The sequence below is a fragment of the Mustela nivalis genome, assembly GCF_964662115.1.
Source record: "Mustela nivalis genome assembly, chromosome: 18".
NCBI classification, from domain to species: domain Eukaryota; kingdom Metazoa; phylum Chordata; class Mammalia; order Carnivora; family Mustelidae; genus Mustela; species Mustela nivalis.
The window spans coordinates 60,122,211-60,144,329 of NC_139037.1; the positions used below are offsets into that span (position 1 = coordinate 60,122,211).

Consider the following 22,119-nt stretch of genomic DNA (forward strand, 5'->3'; position numbering starts at 1 on the left):
AGACGACTGAAGAAAATCTTGAAAGCAATGGAAAGGAGACTATTTCATACCAAAACTTACAGAAGACACCAGATGTTTTACTCTAAGGAAACTTTAGTGTCAAATGTCTTCAATTTCAAACATTTTTTTGAATAAAAGAAACGACTCATTTAAACCCATCAGAAAAGGGCAGCTCAATCAAACGAAAGGAAGTAGTTATAATAAAGATAAATTTTTTTAAAGATTTTATTTATTTATTTGACAGAGATCACAAGTAGGCAGAGAGGCAGACAGAGAGAGAGGAGGAAGCAGGCTCCCTTCCAAGCAGAGAGCCCGATGCGGGACTCGATCCCAGGACCCCGAGATCATGACCTGAGCCGAAGGCAGGGGCTTAACCCACTGAGCCACCCAGGCGCCCCCTGGCTCCAACTTCCAAAGATGGTGTATGAGATACCTTTGGTGGGAAGGAATGAAGATCAGCAACTGTCCTTGATTCTGCTTCTCAGGAAGGCATTGTGATGTGGTGCCCAGGACTTTGGAGACAGACACACGCTTGGTGCCCTCCGGCTCTGCCGCTAAAGCAACACCTTCCAGAGGGCAGCTGCAGGCACCGGGTGGCGTCACATAGGGTCAGACCCGGGAGGCACTCAGCTATGTACCCCTTCCACCATCCTGCTGGGGTTAAAAAATTTCCTATATATATTTAGAAAAAGAACCAGAATAGTGGGAATGAATGAAAAATAAAAGTTTTCCTATGAAGTAGTGGTAGTTCTCTTGTAGTACTTTTTCTCTCTCTCTCTCTCTTTTTTTTTTTTTCTTGGTTTGTTTTCTGGGGAAGTGGCCTGCCATGTGGGTTTTCAGTCAATGATGTTCCCTGACTTAAGTCATCCCGCCCCCCTCAAGGGGGTGGGCTCTGAGGAAACTTTTTTTTTTCAGGCTTTTGTTCTCTGGCGGTTTTTTGTTTGTTCACTTTTTTTCTCACTTTGACCGCTTTTGATGGTTTTTGTAGTTTTAGAGGAAAACAAACCGCACCCTGATCTCCCTCTCAGAGAGAAGCCTCAGTCTGGCTGCAGAGCCCAAATAAGTTCCCCGTTGGCCACTGGCAGAGCAGGTTCCAAGTTGCTGTCCCTGGGGATGGAGGATCTTTTGCTTGTACCCAAAAGCACAGCAGCAGCAGCTTTGGGCACCTCCAGACCGCTAGAGAGGTTCCAAGCAGCAATCGCACACTGAGATTTTCCCGCTGGCCCGGGCTGGGAGTGCCTGGTCTTTCTGGGTCTAAGAGCGCCCACCTTGCCCGCACCAATTTCAGGGAAGGCAGAGGTTCGCGCGCGGGTCTCAGGCTCTGAGAATGGGGCACAGGTCTGAGAGCACCAGGTTGGGCCTTCGCACACCTCTCTGGGGCGAGAGTTTGGTGCAGGCTCTGAAACAAGGGCCTGTATCAAAGGGCACTGGCTGGGCCTTTATACCTCTCTCAGGGGAGTATCTCAGGCTCTATAGCAGGACTCTTGCATTCTGCCGCCTGGTGTGGCTCCCATCCCCTCACAGGAAATGGACCCCATGCATTCTCAGTGCCCTGGCAGCTTAGGGACCAAGAGCTGGTTTCTCTGCTGCACTCTCTGCCTCAGCGCCACGGGAGGCTTCCTGGGACCGGGGACTTAAGCCCCTGTCCCTAGCCGCCCAAAGTCCTACAATTTCCCCTGAGATCCTTTGCTCTTTTGGAGTGCTTTCAACCAGTCTCCGAGTTAATGCTGGTCCCCAGACGCAGGGCACTCTCGCTCGTATTGGGGTATTACTTTCCAACTGGTTGCCTCTGGTAGCTCCCTCCCCCTTTTGTTTATCTTCTGATATCAGTTCACAGTTCCCACCCCGCTTTACCTGCCCACTGGCTTCTTCTCCCCCTGTAGAGATCCAGACGTGTATAATTCTGATCTAAGGCTGATTTCATGGGTGATTGGAGTTCATGGGTGATTGGTAGGTAATCAGCTCATTTTGGGGCACAAGTTGAAAAGACGCCTCCTCCTACTTCTGCGCCATTTTGTTCCCCCTCTTAACTTTTTTTTTTTTCATTGTATTTGACAGCACAAGTAGAGGGAGAGGATGAAAGAGAAGCAGGATCTGCACTGAGCAGGGAGCCAGATGCAGGGCTGGATCCCAGGACCCTGGACAGATGCTGCACTGAGGGAGCCACCCAGACACCCTTTTAGACCTAGGATGCAGGTAGGAGAAGCAAGCCAGGGGTTCCTTGGCCCAACACTAATAACCATGGCTCAGACAAATCCATCTTCCACTGCAGGCTTCCAGATACTCTGCGAAGGAGACATTCCCCTTCCTGTCCCTGAATGCTCTGCCAGTTCAAGGCAGATCCATGTTTCTGAGGGTTCCTCTTTGGTCATTCTGTCAGGGACAGCCAAGAGGGCTCCAAGCCTGTGTGGACCCCAGGCCTGGGGATCCCAGCCCTGAACTCTTTGCTCTGCCCTTGATGACCCCAGAATAGATCAATTCAGCAACTGTCAATCCATGCCAGGCCAGGGAACAAACACAGCAGTACACAAGATCAACTCACCTTGGTCCCAGGAGCCTGGATTCCCCAAGGAGGGCTTCACCTGGTCTCTGAAGGGGATTCTGGGGGTTCCAAGATGGCCATGGGTGGAGCCCACCAGGTAGAGAGGCCCCTGGAGAGTGTCCACTGGCACTGAGCAGACGGAAGATCCCCTCAGGCCTTCCCTCGCGGCTCCACTGTGCCCTGGGGAGAGAAAAGGGCCAGCCACACCGCACCGGGGCCGCAGCTCGGCCGCCCAGGAGCGGCAGCGGGCCTAGCCTGGAGCTCAAGCAGTGGCAGGGAGGCCGGGACTGGGCGGGGGTGCTGGGGTCCTGGAGTCAGCAGAAGAGCAGCTGGAACTGGCAGGGGGCGCAGCCAGGCCCCTCACCGGACAGGACAGACAGGAGGCTGGGCGAGGGCGCGCGGGCCTGCAGAGGCCTGCACCGCTGTTTGCCGCCCCCCACCCGCCGCAGCGCGCCCGCTCCTGCCTGCCCTGCCCACCGCCTTCTGCGGGCCCAGCGAACTCACTGCGCAAGTAGCGCCTCCCGGGGAGGCAGGGGTTCTGGGCTGGCGGGGCAGGGCATGGGGGAGTGCATCGGTGCCCCGCTGACTCAGGTACTGAGGGGCTGGGGAGGGGTAGGGGCGCTAGGGAGAGAGGAAGGCTGTGTTCCTCCTGCCCGCTGCCACCTGCTGCTTCGTCCAAGGGAGCGGGAGGGGGGCCTGGCAGACAGGTTGCTGCTGGCCTGGTGCTCCTATGCCCCATAGCCCTGCCCCACAGCCTTTGCCCCACAGCCCTCGCTCCACTTCTCTGTATCCAGGGAACCCGTGGGGCCCTACTGACATCAAGGAGCCCAGCACCACTGGGCTTGTCTGACCCCCGGAGAGACGCCTGTGCTGACAGGCTTCTTTTCCAGAACTTGATGGAAAATTTTGTCCCTCAGAATTGCCGGGCTCCCCAGCCCGAGAGGAGCTGGTTCTGCCCGCGCAGCCTGGGCCCCACTGGGCCCCCTCCACCTCAACTGCCTTTTACCCAGGAGCCCCAGGATACCATTCCTTTCTGGCCCATGGACCCCTTCCCCCCACCCCCACCCCCACACCTCTATTTTGGGCCTGCGACCACCCTGGGATCACTTCCATCTCCGGCCCCCTAGCCCACCGGTCCTTGTCCACCTCCAGGCCTGACCCCTGGCCCCTCTCACCTCTGGGGTCACTGAAACCCTTCCACTTGGGGGCCACTGGCATCTGCGATCCCAGACTCCCGGGACTCCCCTCCACCTTGGAGCTCCCTACCCTGTTTCCTCGAGGAACTGCTGTGCCTAGAGCACCAAAACCCCACATTCTCAAGCCAGCTGTCTTCGGGCCAGGGACTCAGGTATCCTCAGGGACCCTCCTTTCTGGGGCACATACTCCTCTCTGTGCAGGAGAGACCAGAGAGAGCAGGCTTGGGGATCCTTCACTCCAGCTGGATGGAGGGGCAGAAGCTGGGGTGTGTGTGAGGGGGTGCTCACAGGTGGCCTCCCTGGGTAAGGAGCTTCCAGGAGGAAACTTCAGGGCGAGGCCAAGATGTGGAAGCCTCAGGAAGCACTGGCTGCACAGACTCCAGGCTCCTGGCTTGGGCAGTGGGCATTTAGTGGCCAGAGCCCTACAGGGCCAACCCCGTCCAAACCCACCCCACCCTGGCTGGCTTTTTTGTCTTGAATTTGCACAGCAACCTTTTCTCCAGTATGAAATTGAAAGCTTTGCTTTGGAAAGTTTTGTGTCCAGGAGGCTCCTGGGCATCCACTTACTTTATTTCCGGAGGCTAGTTGAGGAGGGTGGAGTCTTTGGGACCTTAACAGCAGGTCTCCTGATCCTTCCTGACTTCCTTTTTTTTTTTTTTTTTTTTTTAGATTTATTTATTTGAGAGAGAGAAAGAGATAAAGAGCACACCACAGAACACATGCAGGCATAGGTGAATGGGCCAGGTGAATGGACCTGTGCCAAAACAAAGAGTAAGATGCTCAACCAGCTGCAACCACCCCCCCCCCCGCACCCCTTTTACAGACGGGTTACATCTACACACTGTTAGGTGCTTTGCCTGGACCCAGCTAGTCTTACAGCAGTCCTAGGACACTGTCTCTTGCCCAGAGTCTCTGGTCAGTACCAACCCATGCCTCAAGTGTGGGAATGACTTCTTCCTGACTCCTTTTTTTTTTAAGATTTTTTATTTTATTTTATTTATTTGACAGAAAGAGATCACAAGTAGGCAGAGAGGCAGGCAGAGAGAGAGAGAGGCAGAAGCAGGCTCCCGGCTGAGCAGAGAGCCCGATGTGGGACTCGATCCCAGTACCCTGAGATCATGACCTGAGCCGAAGGCAGCGGCTTAACCCACTGAGCCACCCAGGCGCCCTTCCTGACTCCTTCCTAACTCCCTGTCCAGCCCGGGTTGCCCACCCCCCTCCAGGCTGTCCTAGTTGTATATATTGGATCTCTGTAGATTGTGGGCACTATCAGATCCTCACCTGTCTTGACCGGCACAACAAATCAACCAGGAACATGAGGATAAGAGGATGAAGAAAAGAACTCGAGAAGCAAAGAGATGGGGGGCAGGAGGAGCACTGAGGAGGATGTCCAGCAGTGCTAAGTTTATTCAAAGCATTAAGGCCATATATATAGTGACATTACGTCTGTGTTTAGTTAAGCAACTACGGTTCCTCATGACGCCAAATGGCTGATGCCAGTACAAATACAGGAAACCTGAAAGTAATTTATGGGCTGTACTAAGGCAGCAAGGACCAGCAACAAACTTTTTAGCCCAACCGAATTGTTCTCATGTGTTTAGTAAGCGTGTGGGAAGTCACGTAGGCGAGCGCACAACACATAGCACAGACTCTTTCCCAGTGCTACTGAACTTTTTCCGTCCTAAACCTTTTGTTAGGTTATTTGGACTTTAAAGGAGGCACAAATCAGGGTCTGGTTTGGTTCTCGTCTCAAGCCTTATTGCGGCCTCCCACACTCACCGAAATGAGAACATGGCTCAGGGTTATGGAGTGAATATACCCTTTAGGAAACATTAAAGGACGTAGCATAACTGGTCCGGGGTCACCCAGCCTGTGAGAGGCATGGGTGAGATTCAGACTGTACTGGGTCCCACAGCCATTTTCAGCTTACCTTAGTGTCCAACCTGGTCCCAGAATGTTCCTGCTCAGGACTTTGCTTTGTGCTGAGCTGGGCTCGCTTCCTGCCTGTGAAGCCATTTTCACAGTGTGTCCCCAGCCCACCCTCTCACATTGAGCATCAGTGCTGCCTTGGCTGGCCTCTGTTGATCGTGCCATTCCTCTCAATCCCTCTGTCACTCCTCCGGCCCACTGTCCTACTACCCTCTGTCCAGTGGGCCAAGTTCTGAGTTTCTTGCCTGCACTTCCTCTTAACTGTGCTCTGTTGAAATCCTCTCTAACAGGGAGGACCTGCTTATCAGAGCAGCTTGATTTGGAATCCGTCTCCCCTGGAGGTCAGAGCTTCTGACCATCATGTCCCCAGCCTCAGCACTGGGGATGCCTGCCCAGCCTATTCTAGGTGCTCATGGAGCTCTGGGATCTTGGAGAAGATTTGCCATGAAAATAAGCATTTATACATAATACGGAAGAGAAGATCTGAGGAAAATGAGTGGGTGTCATCTGGTAATGTTTGTGTTAGGATGGTTCTGAAATTTCTGGGCCCTGAGTTACCAAGAATCCTAGGTTGCCCAGCCGGAAGGACCTCAGATAGATCAGCTGGGCTCCTCACCTCATTTGACAGATGGGAAGTTGAGGCCCAGAGCTTAGTGCCACAGAGCAGGAGTGAGGAGAGATGTTAGTGACAGGAAGAAACCATAGGGTAAGCACAAAGTGGCTGAGCCTGGGCTTTGTTTATGCAAATGAGTTGCTAAAACAGTGGACCTGAGGCTGCTGACCCTATCTAGTGCCCAGCAAGAAGTAATACCAGCCCACACCTTCTGAGGTTTAACTCATGCCAGGAATGATTCTCAGTGTTTTATTTGTGGGCACCTGGGTTTCTCAGTTGTTCAGCTGAGGTTATGCCCCCATGGTGCTGGGATCTAATCCTCCCCAGGCTTCCTGCTCAGTGGGAAGCCTGCTTCTCCCTTTCACACTCCCCCTGTGTATGTTCCCTCTCACCCTGTCTCTCTCTCTCTCTGTCAAATGAATAATAAAATCTTAAAACAAGAACAACAACACCAAAATGCTTTATTTGCCTTAGGAGATAGGGTCTGTTATGGTGACCATTTTAATGCATGGAAATATGGGCACAGGGGAGCTAAAGGAGTCCAAGGTCACACAGCTTGCAAGTGGAGGAGTCAAGATTTGAACCCTGGGCAGCCTGCCTCCAGAACCTGTATTATTTTTTCCCTTTGTGTATGTCATTTTTAAAAACCTTTCCCTGAATTCTAACAGAGATTTGTAAACATTGTTAAGCATGTAGTTTATTGATCATCACAAAGCTTAGGTTCTGAAGCATTGCAGCAAGCTGGGGTGGGCTTTGATGTCAGACCTGGTTGGAATCCAGTTTCTGGTGCTGCATGACCTTAGGTGACTTACTCAGCGTCAGTTTCTGCACTGAGTTTGGCAGCCTTGTGATGAGTAGATCGTGTGACAGTGCCTAGCGGGTTTGGTGCCTGGTGAGTGTTTAATAAATGGTTTTCTCTTCTTAATAATGAAGATTCTAAGTTGTGTTGGTTTTGTTAAGCAGTCAGAATACCTTCCTCATCGGTCAGTTGCCTGTCAGTCACCTTGTAGGTACTTGTGATGAGTCATTTGGTAAGTCACTATATATAGCTGAAACATTTGGGGGTAGTGGGGGGACACCCCCCCTGCCCCGACTGCCTCTGCATTGAAAGTCTGTAATTTAAAATGTTCCACCTGTGCCTTTTTTTTTTTTTAAACATAATTACTTTGGGACAGTGAAAGTTCTATGTCTTCTCCTTAGGGTTGTGACGGAGCCTTTGGGGACCTGCAACAGCTTACTTCCAGTTTCTGTCTGGCATGCTGATGGGCCAGAAGTTATTTTAACAACATTCCATCACATTCCAGGCACCTGGAAGGAGGAATATGTTGAACTTCTCGGAAATTATTTTTTGGAACTGTTTTTATCCTGAGGAATAACCCATATAAAAATTGAATGACCTTTATGGTTGACTTTTCCACTCTACATAATGCAAACTGAAAAACTCGTTGTTTTCAGCTGCTTCTGCAGCAGTGGGAAGAGCAAGCCTGTGGGAGTCCTCCCCAGGTTGGCCCCAGCACAGAGCTGCATCATTCTAAACTCCCCTCATGCCTTGTCTCCTTGTCTTTGAGGTGGTAATGTTGGTGCAGGGAGCTCCAGGGGTTGTCATGAAGGTTACAGAGATGGGGGGTGTAAAGTTTGAACAGTGTGCCCCACATAAAATGCAGATCTGGTGAGCAGAGGCAGCTGCTCACATTAATTGTTGATGCCAAGGCACTGGAGTTCCACAACAGCATATGCCTTTCTTTCCTGGGTCCTTTTAGTCTCAGCCACCACCTTAGAGAAAGTGACTCAGCAAGGCTGGTGCTTGTGGAGCCCTCTACAAAGCCAGCTAATTCACATGGGCGATGCCCTGGAGATAAGGGGGTTTTCCTGGGTGGTAGGACCCCATTTCAGAGGCTTAACTAGCCGGTTTCTCCTAACTGGTGCTGTCCTCCAGGGTCAAGATGAAGGCCTGCCAGGAGCCTGGTGGTCTTGCCAGAGTTTTCCACTGGAAGCATGAAGGACCCCATGGGGCCTCATGCAGAATGACATGGGTGTTGGAGGGAGAACAGGGGGGACATCGCCTGTACCATCATGGGCAGGTCACTATATCTGGCTCACGCCGGCTTTCTTCCCATCTGGGAAATGGCAGAAGACCATGCTTTTTCACAGGAGGGATGAGGGTTTAGGGAGGTATTTGATGACTGTGTAGGGCTGCATGAGTAACAGAGTTGACGGAGGGGCCTTGGAGTCACAGACTTGGGTTCAGGCCCCTGCTGCTGCCACATAAAAGTAGATCGCTTGGGTAAGCCATGGACCTCAGTGTCCCCCTCTGTGCACTGGGGATAATACCTAGCATGTAGGTCTGTGAGGGGTACAAAATAGAAGGCCATATTAGGAGCTTAGAGAAGAGCCTGGTACTCACTAGATTGTAGTTTTATGGTGATACTCTGGCATCACTGGTGTTGCAGACCTGGTCCTATCCTCTGGAAGCTTTGGCTGTGTGACAGATGGCTTATGAGGCCGTGGCTGACAGAAAGAAGCGGCGTCTGTCTTTTCTTAAGATTAAGGGTACAGAGGGGTGCCTGGTGGCTCAGTCTTTGAAGCATCCAACTCTTGGTTTCAGCTAAGGTCATGATCTCAGGGTGGTGGGATTGAGCCCTGAGGTGTGCTCTGCTCTCAGTGTAGAATCTGCTGGAGGTTCTATCCCCCTGTATTTGTGTGTGTGTGTGCTCTCTCTGTATCTCTGTCTCTGTCTCTCTCTCCCTAAAATAAATGAATCTGTAAAAATAAATAAATACATACATGCATAAGTTAATTAATTATGGGTACAGAAATCAGTGATGGAGCTGGGCTAATGGGACGCTTGGCAGCAAAGACAAGTGCACCCTGCTTGAAGGCTCGGGGGTAGCTGCGGTGTCACCAGAGGTGATGGGGGTGTGAGGAAGTTGCCTCATGCAGCATCCAGAGGGCAACTTAGATGGGGAGGGTTCCAGGGAGTAAATGCCCATGGGTAGGAAGCATCTTCAGGCAGATGAATGTCAGAGGGTGTCCTCATGGATGGGGAGGCACCCTTTCTCCCTGAAGCTGCCCACCAGTGGAGGTTTGCCTGCTGGGGACATAACTAAATCATTGGGGTTTAGCCTCCTAAGCTGTTAATTTATGAAGATGTGGCCAAGACCTTGTCTCACTGCTTTTTAAAGAGAAGTAAATTAAACTGTTGTTTGGGATGGTGTTGTCTTCCAAAGGCTCATTCAGAGTCAGTGAGAGAGCTGCGGTGGGCTTTCCAACTTGTCTTGAAAGCCTGGTCCAGGCAAGGGTGAGGGATATTCCCATCTCTTGGGGTCTCTTGCCCTCTCTGTTTATGGCAGAACGTGGTTTTGTGAGTGGTAAATGAACAGGCATCCTGTGCAGATCCTTCAGCTCTTCGTGTGGCTGCAGTAGAGGAAATTCCCATTCACTGGGCACAGACTGTGGCTGGACGGGCGGTGTGGCGGGGCTCTCACCGAGCATTCTCCTTTCACGTAATCCCCGACCACACATGAGTTTTGTGGTGTTGCCACTTTCCTGCTGGCCAGGAGGGAAGTTGAGGCCCAGCAAAGTTACACTTTCTCGCTGTGGTAAGCGGCAGAGCCATGTCAGCCGGTCCAGGCCCTGGCTTTCAGGTCTGTTTGCTGTGAGCATTTTCTCTTGTGTTTCCAGCTTTTGGCCTGTTTGACCTATCAAACTATTGATGGTGTATTGATAATTCTAATACTCTCGACATTGTGAGAGATTAGCTCTTCACTTTGTGCTAGAAATGTTTCTTGCTGTATTTTTCTTTTAATTTAAAAAAAAAAAAGTCAAAGTCCCACATTTCTGCCCATATGAATCTCCCTGAGTCTCCCTGTTGTGAAGTCGTTGGGTTTGGGGATTTCTAGGGCAGGGGCCCTGACATAGTTGGTGGTGGCTTTGCCTGGAGGAGCCCATGGCTCAGGACTTAGAGTGGGGACTGGAGCAATGTGAACTGTGGCCTGAAAATGTGTTCGTGTGTGCTGAGGTGGTGCCCAGATTCTTTTGGAGGATGAACTGAGGTTTTGATCAGTAGGTTAGAGAAACACTTGATGGAATAACACTGATAATTTTGTTTTTGTATTCAATCCTAATTTTGTGTTTTTGTTTTCGTGTAGTGCAGTGTGCTCTATGTTCTAAGAAAAAATTGGCAATCAATTCATACAGTATCATGATTTAATAATCCTTCCTCACTCACTGGGTCATATTTCAGGTTTTTATATGTAGTTTTTATATCTGTAGTTCTGTTTCTGAATTCTGCATTTTGATTCATTCCTTCATTTTTAAATTTCTTATTTTAAAGATTTTATTTATTTGAGAGAGAGAGAGAATGAGCTAGGAGCAGGGGCAAATGGATAAAGAAAGGGAGACTCCTCACTGAGCAGGGAGCCTGATGTGGGTCTCAGATCCCAGGTCTCTGAGATCAGGACCTGACCCAAAGGCAGATGCTTAACAGACTGAGCTACCCAGGTGCCCCCCCATTCCTTCATATTTTTATTTTTTACTCCAGTGCTGCACTGTTTGGCTGGTTGCTTCAGTTTCTGAGAGGGAGGGAGATGACCCCATCCCCTGTTCTTCTGACAAGTTTGCTTTTGCTGCGTTGACTGGAGAAGGGCCAGGCTTCCTGAAGATGAGTAGGATGATTCAGTGACACCCAAAAGGCAGTGGCTATCATTGTTCCCACTGTGCTTCAACAACTTCACCCACTGACTCTTTGATGATGGCAGCCACCAGCAAATCTTCTGCAGAGGACTGCTGCCTTGGGATGCTTTTCTTGTGGTGCTGGACTTCATTGCCCCTGGCAGCCAGTACATCTAGGATTAGAACCTAGGAAAAGTCCCATTAGAACCCAAGAAAGTGGGGTGCCTGGGTGGCTCAGTGGGTTAAGCCGCTGCTTTCGGCTCAGGTCATAATCTCAGGGTCCTGGGATCGAGTCCCGCATCGGGCTCTCTGCTCAGCGGGGAGCCTGCTTCCCTCTCTCTCTCTCTGCCTGCCTCTCCGTCTCCTTGTGATTTCTCTCTCTCAAATAAATAAATAAAATCCTTAAAAAAAAAAAAAAGAACCCAAGAAGGTAGGGTGCCTGGGTGGCTTAATCGATTGTCTGCCTTTGGCTCAGTTCATGGTCTTAGGGTCCTGAGATCAAACCCTGCATTAGTGTCCGTGCTGGCTGTGGAGCCTACTTAAAATCAAACAATCAGAAATCAGCCCAAGAAAGTACCATCCTTTGTGTTGTTCTATACTGTAGATCAGATTTAATTTTTCTTTTCTTTTTTTCTTTCTTCTTTCTTTTTAAAGATTATTTATTTGTCAGTGAGAGAGCACAAGCAGGGGGAGCAACAGGCAGAGGGAGAGGCAGGCTTCTGGTTGGGTAAGGAGTCTGATGCCGGACCTGATCCCAGGACCCTGTGATCATGACCTGAGTCATGTTAGGCTGCTGCCTAACAGACTGAGCCAACCAGGCATCCTCCAGGATCAGTCTTCAATAACCCTACCAGGTTTCTTTAGCTTTGACATTTTAAAGGACAATGAAAGCTAGCTAAACCTACACCAGGATTCTGCATCTGCTGGGGCTGTGCTGTCCGGGCCTATGTGCCTCCTGTTCTTCTAACCCCATCAATTCCACCCATGTTTTAGCCAGAGAACTGTAGGCAGGTGTGGGTGTGTCACTGAAAGCTTTGACTCATCATTCATATCTTTATTGTAAGCTTATAATCTTTATTTTTTCTTTTTCTGGGGTAAGATTTTATTGATTTGTTTGTTTATGAGAATGAATGGGGAGCAGAGGCAGAGGGAGAAGCAGACTCCCTGCTGAGCAGGAAGTCTGACATAGGGCAAGATCCCAGGATTATGACCTGAGCCCAATGCAGATGCTTAACCAACAGAGCCACCTAGGCGCCTCTTTATTTTTCCTTTATTGATTATCTGCCTTTCTGAGGCAGCGTTCTACCTAGGTTTTCATAACTCCACACTAAGGTATTCTTCCACTAGTGTGGCCTATTTTGAGGTAATTCCTATACATTCTGGCTATGCTGCTAAATGATGCTATGATCTTGGACTCTTTTTTTTTTTTAACCTCTCTGAGCCTTGGTTTCCTCTGTGCTAATGGGGATAATATACCCTCTTTTGCAGATGTGTGGAGGGCCATGGCTGACTTGGATGCAGTTGGAGTCATCTCACGGCACATGGAATACACAATTTATCTTGCTTCCTGTCTTGATAACGACACCTTGGTTTTCATGCTGTCTTAGAACAAGTAGAACTTGACTTACATGTAAGTTGTGAATTCAGGTACTTTTGACAGAGGTGTTATTTTAGTTTGGTTTAGTTTATTTTAGTTTAGTTTAATTTAAAGCAGGCTCCACACCCAGTGCAGAGCCCAGTGTGGAACTCAAACTCACCACCGTGAGATCAAGACCCGAGCTGAGATCAAGAGTTGGCCGCTCAACCAGCCTAGTCACCCAGGCATCCCTTCTGTTTATCATTTTTCAAAAAATGTGACAAGTAACACTTTTTCTGCCTGGACCTGTCCTCACACCTGCTATGCTGGCCTGGGGGCCAGACGTGTAACTGGTGTGGTGCTGGTGATGATGAGCAAGACAATTGTTAAGTCTTTTTACCCTAATTGCTGTTGTCCTATTATTTCCCCTTTTTTTTTTAAGATTTTATTTTATATCGTGGTGATATATACAAAAACTGTTGCTTCTGGTCCTGCATTAAAACTTGAATATGTAGGGCATTTTTCAAGGATTCATCCCTGGAGATACAGTATTTGTTTTTCTCTGTCTGACTTATTTTGCTTAGCACAATACCCTCTAGGTACACCCAAACTGTTGTAATTATCAGGATCTCATCCTTTTTGATGGCTGAGTAATATACCATTGTGTGTATGTACCACTTCGTCTTCTGTTGCCGGACACTTGGGCTGCTTCCATACCTCGGCTATGGAAAAAAAAATGCTGCAGTAGGCTTAGGGGTGCCTCTGTGCCTTCAGAATGTTGAGTCTGATGTGTCAACTACCACAATAGTCGTAGCAACTCAGGAAGGGAGCCGGGTCCAGGAGGTAAGAGGAGGAGTGCAGCTTTAGGCAATCTGAGTTGAGGTGTCTGTGGGACCCGCAGGTGTAGGTTCTGGTTGGACAGTCAAAATGTAGGAATGGGTGCTTGGGGGAAGAGAGATGCAATCATGCTGTTGCCAAGGGATATATTCCTTGGAGAGAGAGTGACAGTTAAGGATTTAGGGTAATTCCTTCTTTTCTTGGGCAGATAAAGGGGAAGAATAAAGGAGTAGTGGATGGAAGGGGAGGGACGTGGCTTTGATGCCAGGAAGGCATTTTTGCACAGATGTCTAGAGAAGAGAGATTTCAAGGAATGAAATGTCAGCAATGTTCGATGATGTGAAAAGTTGCAAAGCAGCTTGATTAGGGGGTGGGGGTAGATCGAGGAGGTTGTCACTGAGTACTGAAAGAAAATGGGAGGTGAGTAGTGGAGTCCTAAGCCAGACAGACAGAGTGACTGGGCGTGAGACCATGGAGGTCACACACAAGAATAGCCTTTTAGAAAGTTTGATGGTAAAGACACAGACGATCATAACTCCAGACATAGCTTGGACAAGGGTGGGTTTTACAGGCTGTGTTTACCTATTTGCAGGTTGACTGAAGGGAGATGACAGATGGTGCATGCTGCTGGGTGTTGTGGGTTGAGATGGGATCAGGTATACAGAAAAGCACACAGAGAGGAGTGTATGGATGCCCTGACTGCTTCTGTAGAACGCGAGGCCAACATTAGGCATGGAGGGAATGGAACGTGGCTCAAAGAGATGTGCAGTCTCAGATACAGACCACATGGCTCAGAGTCTTACAGGGCTCTCCTTGCCTCTGCGTGGCCCTTCTCACAGGGTTTAAGTTTTGAACAGTCCTTTTGTTTCTCTGGGTTTGGGGTGTGACTGGAGAGACAGAGCAGAGAGCAAGGGCTGAGGAAAGACCAAGAGGGCAGGAACTCACAGAGGGGAGTCTACTACCCTCTCTGCCTTCCCTGGTATGGGCTCTCTCCTGATCTGGATGGACGGATGACCTGCCATTACTTCTTTTAAAAATGCATTTGGCTTTACCCTGCCAGAAAGCAACACATGTTTATTGAAGAATAGTGGGAAACCCCAGAGAAACTGAAGGAAGAAAATAAGCACTCAGCTGAAGACAACCATTCAAAAGTTCTGGCACCTTTTCCTCCCAACTTTCACTGAAGTTGAACAGATAAATGTATATATATGAAGTGATTTCTGGGAAAGACCCCCCCCCCCCAAAAAAAAAGATACCAACAACAAGAGAACAAAGCAGAAGAAAACGGTGTTCATTTTCTTCCTGAGGCTGCCCTTCCTCGATACTGCTACTTGGTTTTACTACCTGCTTTTCTCCCTGGGCTTTCTTGACAAAACATGGTTCCACTACTTTTACCTTCTTCAACGTGTTTGACAGAGTCGTTTGCTTTCAACATGGAGTTTGAGCAAAATGGACTATTGTTTTAAAATATTCTATCATGTGTGCTGTAATATCTCATCCTGGACATGATACAAATGCTATGATAAAAAGAGGAGATGCTTTTAAAGTGATCACCAGAGTTGTGAAATTCATTGGCATGATCCTTCTTTTTTTTTTTTTTAAGATTTTATTTATTTATTTGACAGACAGAGATCACAAGTAGGCAGAGAGGCAGGCAGAGAGAGGAGGAAGCAGGCTCCCTGCAGAGCAGAAAGCCCGATGCGGGGCTCAATCCCAGGACCTTGGGATCATGACCTGAGCTGAGGGCAGAGGCTTAACCCACTGAGCCACCCAGGCGCCCTGAAATGATCCTTCTTTTGAGGGTCATAATTCGTTTAATTTTTTTCTGCTCCAGCTTAACCTTCGCAGTCTTCAGTTGTTATGTGCATTAGACACAGTATTAGCAGTAGTGGCAGTAAAAATACTCCTGTCACCCTTTACAGGTACCATTTTACTAGCATCGCCTTACCACTGTAGCAGCTTTAAACCCTGTTTCCACCCTGTTCATTCCTTTAAATGCCTTTTCTCTCTGGCTTTCCTTAAAACCTTTTCTTAGTTTTTGGTGTTCTATAGCTTTACCACAAAATGTTTAATTGAAGATTTCTCATCTTGCTTGGTATCTGTGCATTTCCTGTATTTCTGGATTTATCATTTCTGTAATATCCTCAGCTGTTTTCTTCTGAAATGTTGACTCTGTCCTTCTGCTGTACTTCCCAGGATTCTTATTTAAACCTCCCGTCTGTTGTTCGTGTCTCTCAAGCTGGCGTTCATCCTCTTCTCCTGCCTCCTTGTGTTGCATTCTGGGGAATGTCTTCACTTCTTGGTGCAGTGTTGTGAAGTCCTTCATTCGGGGCTCATCTACTGCCCCACCATTCTGGTGTGTTTTCTGTTGTGTTTTACGTCTCAGTGATTTTTGGTCCCTGTTTAACTTCCTTCAGTTCCATGTTCACACTTGGCCTGTTGCTTTTGATAGGCTCTTGATCCTTCTTCATTTTTAAATCTCTTTTGTGTTCTTAAACAATTAACATGTAATATTTTCTATTCTGTATCTGATCATTCCAGTGTCTGAAGTCTTCATTTTCCCTCAGTCTTCTGTCTCTCACAGTGGCCTCATTTCTTGCATGCTCTGGGAAGGGATTTTGAGACCAGATTTATTGGAACATAGATGTAATCTCTTTTAATTCTGTTTTTTTGGTGGTTTTTTTGTTTGTTTGTTTTTTCCTGGAGGGTTTGTCTTTCCTTTGCCAGGAGGCTGGGAGTGTTCTTGGTTGGGATCACTTTGGTCCCATTTGAGGGTCCTGGTTTATTAAGGAAATCTCAGGTTCAGTTCCCCCAACTTACCATGTGGTGGGAACGGGGTCTGGAGGGCACAGGCCTGTAGAGATCCTGCAGTGAAAATGGCATTTGTTCTCTGGCACCCTGGTTTGTTTCTCCTGAGCTTGTTGCTTACAGATCAGGTTTTGGCTCACTTGTTTCTGCCACCTCCCTCTTCCTGCTTTTTTTCCTACCGTTTTCTAAGTCCTTTGTTAGTTTTCCGATGTCCTCTAAAGCCCAGAAATGTTTTGTGAATTCCATTTGCCATCACTAATTGCAAGTCTCATCCTGCAGCAGGAAGGCCAGAGCCAGACACTGTAATGCTCTACCTCCCACAGAGGAGATTTTAATACCCTCTCCTCGTGTTCAGAAATTCTAGATTGGAGATGGAGTTATGGATACATTACCATCTACAGAGGATTAGTTGCCTATATAATAGAACAAGTATGCATTATTCTAATCTTCCTAAAACTTCCATTTTGCATAATAAATATGAATGAATAAGGAGCCCGCATTACTTTAGTTTATGCAGATGTTCTCTTTCTGTCTCTGGCTCTAGATGGTAGGTTGTAATTTGTATGGTTCATTCTGAAAATTGGGTAACTTCATTCTTTTTTTCTACATGTTGGTGCCATATAAAGTGATGATTTATGGAGATTCAGAGGTAAATATTTATCAACATCTAAATAATTGGGGAAGGCTTCCTTTACAAAAGATAGAATTATTAAGATCTGTTTAATCACAGAAGGGATATCCTGTAAAGCTAGCCCATAAATAAAAAGTGGGTCAGAAGAACGCAAAGGGAGGAGAGAATTTGGAAGGAGCATGTGTAGGGACACCTACTGCCTATCCCTGTAAGTCAGGGGCAATCCGGAAGGGAAACCTTGTGAAAGGAGGCAGTAGTGTTTAGATGTAATGAGCTACTGGAAACCTCACAGTGTTCTGGTGAAGCAAGTGGTGTGCAATCAATTCCGCCAGCCCAGTTGAAGTTGTGGCTTCAGGCAGCAAGTGAGCAGTCCTTTCTGTCTGCCTTTATCTCCAGTGGGAGCGACTTGTCCTCCTTGAAGTCAGCCTCCAGACATCTTTTCCTGTCGCTACACATCTGTGCATCACTGAGAATTTCTGCGGTTGCTGCTTCATGGAGATGTTTGTCAGTTTGGGGTTTTGTTTGTTTTGTTTTGTTTTTTACCGAGGTTCACTTGCTAACTTTTCTCTTCTCTTAAAAAAAATATATTTAATCTAGGGGTGCCTGGGTGGCTCAGTGGGTTAAAGCCTCTGCCTTAGGCTAGGCTCGAAGGCATGATCCCAGGGTCCTGGGATTGAGCCCCACATCAGGCTCTCTGCTCAGCAGGGAGCCTGCTTCCCTTCCTCTCTCTCTGCCTGCCTCTCTGCCTATTTGTGATCTCTGTCTGCCAAATAAATAAATAAAATCTTTAAAATATATATGTGTTTAATCTAGGGGCACCTGGGTGGCTAAGTGGGTGGGTTAAGCCTGTCTCTTCAGCTCAGGTTATGATCTCAGGGTCCTGGGATTGAGTCCTGCATCAGCAGGGAGCCCTCTTCCTCCTCCTCCTCTCTCTCTCTCTCTCTCTCTGCCTCTCTGCCTACTTGTGATCTCTCTCTGTCAAATAAATAAGTAAGTAAATAAATCTTTAAAAAATATATATATAATCTCTTCCAGGAAGAGATTATGCTGAGTGAAAAAAGTCAAGCAGAGAGAGTCAATTATCATATGGTTTCACTTATTTGTGGAGCATTAGAAATAGCATGGTGGACAAGGGGAGATGGAGAGAAGGGAGTTGAGGGAAACTGGAAGGGGAGGTGAACCATGACAGACTATGGACTCTGAAAAATAATCTGAGGGTTTTGAAGGGGTAGGGGGTGGGAGGTTGGGGGAACCAGGTGGTGGGTATTAGAGAGGGCACGGATTGCATGGAGCACTGGGTGTGGTGCAAAAACAACGAATACTGTTACACTGAAAAAAAATATATATATATATTTCTTCTATCATTACCATGTATTTCAAATGGTAGTGGGGGATGATGGTGTGGGACCCCATGAAGTGAATTTACACTGCCATCTTGACCACAATATAAGTGTCGTACATAGCCGTCCTGTGTCCCCTTTCCTTCTGAAATGGATTCTCTCTTCCCAGCTGTTATCAATAGAAGACAGGGGTCTTTGTTCTTGTAGGTGACTTGTCCAAGATCGCACAGCTTTCGAGGTTTAACCTTTGGTCTGACTGTAGGACCCATTTTCTTTAACTCAGTGCCATGCAACCTACCATGTAGGAGTCTCAATACTCTCCTGCTTTTGAAGCTGTACTCCACAGGCCACATCTACCAGTGCATATCTATTCTTGTCTAGTTCACTCATTTATTGCACACATTTACTGGATGCCAGCTATGTGTTTCAGGCACCTTTCTAGGTGCTGGAGATATGGCAGTGGGCAAGTCAAACACAACCCCCTGCCCTCATTGAGCATGTTCCATTTCCTACTACTGGAAGCATCCACCAGGAACAATGGACTTATGCCAGAAGTCCAGCAATGATATGAGTTCCAGAAATTTCTGAATGGTTCTTTGTGGAAGTGATGATTTGGTGGCAGCCCTCGAGGTAGCTACCTGCACAGGCAAAAAAAAAAAAAGGAGGGCTGGGGTAGAAATGCCTGATGAATGGGCTTCAAGGTCAAATAACTGAACCAGGTCTTTAAGGTCTTATTTAGCTCTGAGATTTTTCAAGAACTTTCCATGATACATATGCATATTATAGAAAAAAACACTATTCAAAGCACACTGTAAATTTGGAGGACGATTGTCTTTGCATTATTTTTGTGATTAAATGACAGTTGTTGATACAGGCACTGTTGTAAGTCACTTATCCCTGTGCCAGCACTTTGTGGTAAATTCTTTTATCATCCTTATTTTTCAGAGGTAGAGACTGATGCAAAGGGAGAAGTTTGGTGGTTCTCCACTGGCCACAGCTAAGCTAGCAAAAAGCAAAAAGCAGAGCCTGCATTGGAACCAGGCACTGTGGCTCCAGACCCCAACTCTTCACCCTTGGGCTTCTTGCAGCACGCCTGCTTCCTTGTCATTAAGAACTTGGTGCAGGAGTTTAACAGTACCTTTAACTTCTAGTTTTTCTTTCTCAGAACTGAATCTGCATTGCAGTGCATCTCTGCATAAACATGTGTTTAATTTTGTCACCTTTAATTTTGTTTTTAGGTAAGATCTGAAGGAGTCAATCTGTTTCTTCTGTGGCTTCAAGCACTTCAGACAAACTTTGCAGAAGAGCAGGTGCTGATTTTTGCTTGCCTCGTGCCTGGTTTCCCAGCGATCATGTCATCCAGAGGGACCTGCATGGTGGAGACACTCATCAGTCCTAGCCCTGGTGTGGCGGATGGTGAGGAACAGTTTAGCCATCCTTACAGGTTGAAATGACTCTGGAAGTTCTCTTGAGGGATTCCTCAGCTTGTCATGATCCTGAATAGAACCCTTTATTTCGTAGATGGGTTTGGAGGAGGAATTATCCCCTGCTCTTGTTCACAGTAATGTCTTACAGACATTAGAATAGAAAGAATCAGAGCCTTTTTCATATGCAGTGAGGACGGGAGACATTTACTGAAGTGGTGGAAACAGGAATGGAAGGGAGGACTCAGATGTTGGAAACAGAAGGAAGTGGATACACATCATGTATCTGGAGTGTTTTCTTGGCTGTGAATGAAATTTAAATCTGCCATCCAAAACTACTGTTTATTGTCCTCAGCATGATTGTTTCACGAGTGGACATTCATCTGCTCACCCAGCCCTTTATTTTTATGCCGCATTCATGGAAAGACAGTAGCTGCTTCCTGGGAAAGTCATGGCAACCATCTGTGTCCCATGAGTTTTTAAGGAACTTGCCAGTTAGGGCCAATGATTGATTAATGCACATCATTTTATTGCCCAAAGACAGGTATTTGATCCTTAGGCTGACCGAAGCAGAATTTGGCAGAGAGAAGAATAGTTTAGAGGGAGAGGTGGCTTCATGGGACTTTGTACCCTATTTCCAACCCCTTGATGCTTGCTGGCCTGGAGTGTAGTGTGAGCAGGTTCCAAAGGAGGGGCAAATGTATTTTAATAAAGGCCATTTTTTAAAAACCCTTTGAACGTTGGTGAAAGAACTCCTTTTTTTCCCCACTCTGGAGCAAAGATATATCCACAAGAATCACTCCACTCTTGCCGGCCATATCAGGGGAAAGGATCGCTGAGGAGCAAACATGCTTTTTCCTTCAAGTACTATTGAACTGTATGGTTATTCAGGTAAAAGCAAAATCTTGGATAATTCAGGAATGGTCTTTCTCTTGATAGGAAAGAGGAAACATTACTTATTTTCTCCCAGCTCATCCATATTTTGTATGTTTGCTTGTTTGTCTGTTTGTTTGTTTTTTGAGTTGACTCTTTATGATATTTCACTAGAACTTGAATATGTGCTATATCACATCAGCAAAGACCTGGCATACATAATATTTTGTGTGAGAGTGTATGTCAAGCAAACATTTCAGTTCTCCTATCTGCTTTCATATTACCATATTCACACAGAACACTTCACTTCTAACACTGAGGCTGAGGCTGTGGATTTTTCCCTCACCAGGCAACTCTGCAACACCAGCTGGGTGTCCTGTAGTTTCACTCAGCTTTGACACTGTCTGCCTTGATATGGCATCTGATCCCACAGCTTAAGGTCTCAGTCCCGTGAGACTATTCCATCACATTCAGGTGCCAGTCACAAGTAGGAGGGGCCCATGTTACCCACAACTTCTCTACAACTTGGCTACAAATCAGAGATTTCTTCAACTCCTCCTCCGGTTCAACTGAGTGGCTTGCAGAACTCTGGGAAACATTTGTTTTCATTTACAATTTATGAAAGGTATTATAAAGGATACAGATGAACAGTCAGATGCAGGGACACAAAGGGCACAGTCTGGGAGGGTCGCAAGCACAGGAATGTATTCCTGTGGAGCTGGGTTTCATCCCCCGCCTGGTACCTGGATATGTTTACTTACCTGGAAGTTTCCTGAAACCCCTGCTTTGAGGATTTTTCTTTAAGATTTTATTTATTTATCAGAGAGAGAGGTGGGGAGAGAGCGAGCACAGGCAGAGGCAGAGGGAGAAGCAGGATCCCTGATGAGCAAGGAGCCCGATGTGGGACTCCATCCCAGGACGCTGGGATCATGACCTGAGCCAAAGGCAGCTGCTTCACCAACTGAGCCACCCAGGCCTCCCTGCTATGAGGATTTTTATGGAGGCTTCCTTACATAGATGTGCTCTGCTTTTAGCCCCCTCCCCTCTCTGGGGGAATGTAGGGGTTGGGGTGGGGGTGCCGAAGATTCTAAATTCTAATCATGGTGTGGTCTTCCTGGTGATGTGTCCCCACTGAGGAGCCATCTGGGAGCCCACCCAGAGTTGTGTTATTAGAACAAAATACTAAACTCAAAATGGATGAAAGACCTCAATGTAAGATAGGAATTCTTGCCAGTTTTCTTAAGGTGATTCTTTCTCTCTGCTATCCCTCAAGATTCTGTCCTTGCCTCCCTTTTTGACTGCACTGTCCTATTGGGCAATTTTGCTTAATGGGCAGGTGGAATGGACCAGTAGGGTCAAAATGCACAGCTTCTAGAAGACAAAGGGATACTCCAATCTGCTCTCAGGACTTTGGAGTCTTTGTGTTTTTGGTGCTGGCGAAAGGAAATGAGAGAGGAGAGCAGACAAGAAAGAATGCTAAGTCATTAGAGAAAACTGGTGGGATAAAATACAGGCATGATGAGTAGAATGAGTTTAAAAACATGATACCATTGGGTGATTTTTTTTAATACTCAGTAAGAATATTTTTAACAAAGTGAACCATTTAGTTTTGAAATATTCATTCTTAGCATGTTTTGAGTTTTAAGATAGGATAACATTACATGATTGTCAACATTATT

The 22,119-nt window shown here is 47.3% G+C and overlaps 1 long non-coding RNA gene across 2 annotated transcripts in view; it reads left to right on the forward strand.

The window, feature by feature from the left end:
• The first annotated feature begins 2,063 nt into the window (after positions 1-2,063).
• The window catches only part of LOC309853134, a 31,134-nt gene continuing 11,078 nt past the window's right edge, over positions 2,064-22,119 (forward strand). For both annotated transcript variants that reach the window (XR_014305528.1, XR_014305529.1), the window contains exons 1-4: positions 2,064-2,196; positions 12,440-12,581; positions 19,089-19,277; positions 19,382-19,559. This is a non-coding gene — a long non-coding RNA (uncharacterized lncRNA). The remainder of the gene's footprint in view (positions 2,197-12,439; positions 12,582-19,088; positions 19,278-19,381; positions 19,560-22,119) is intronic.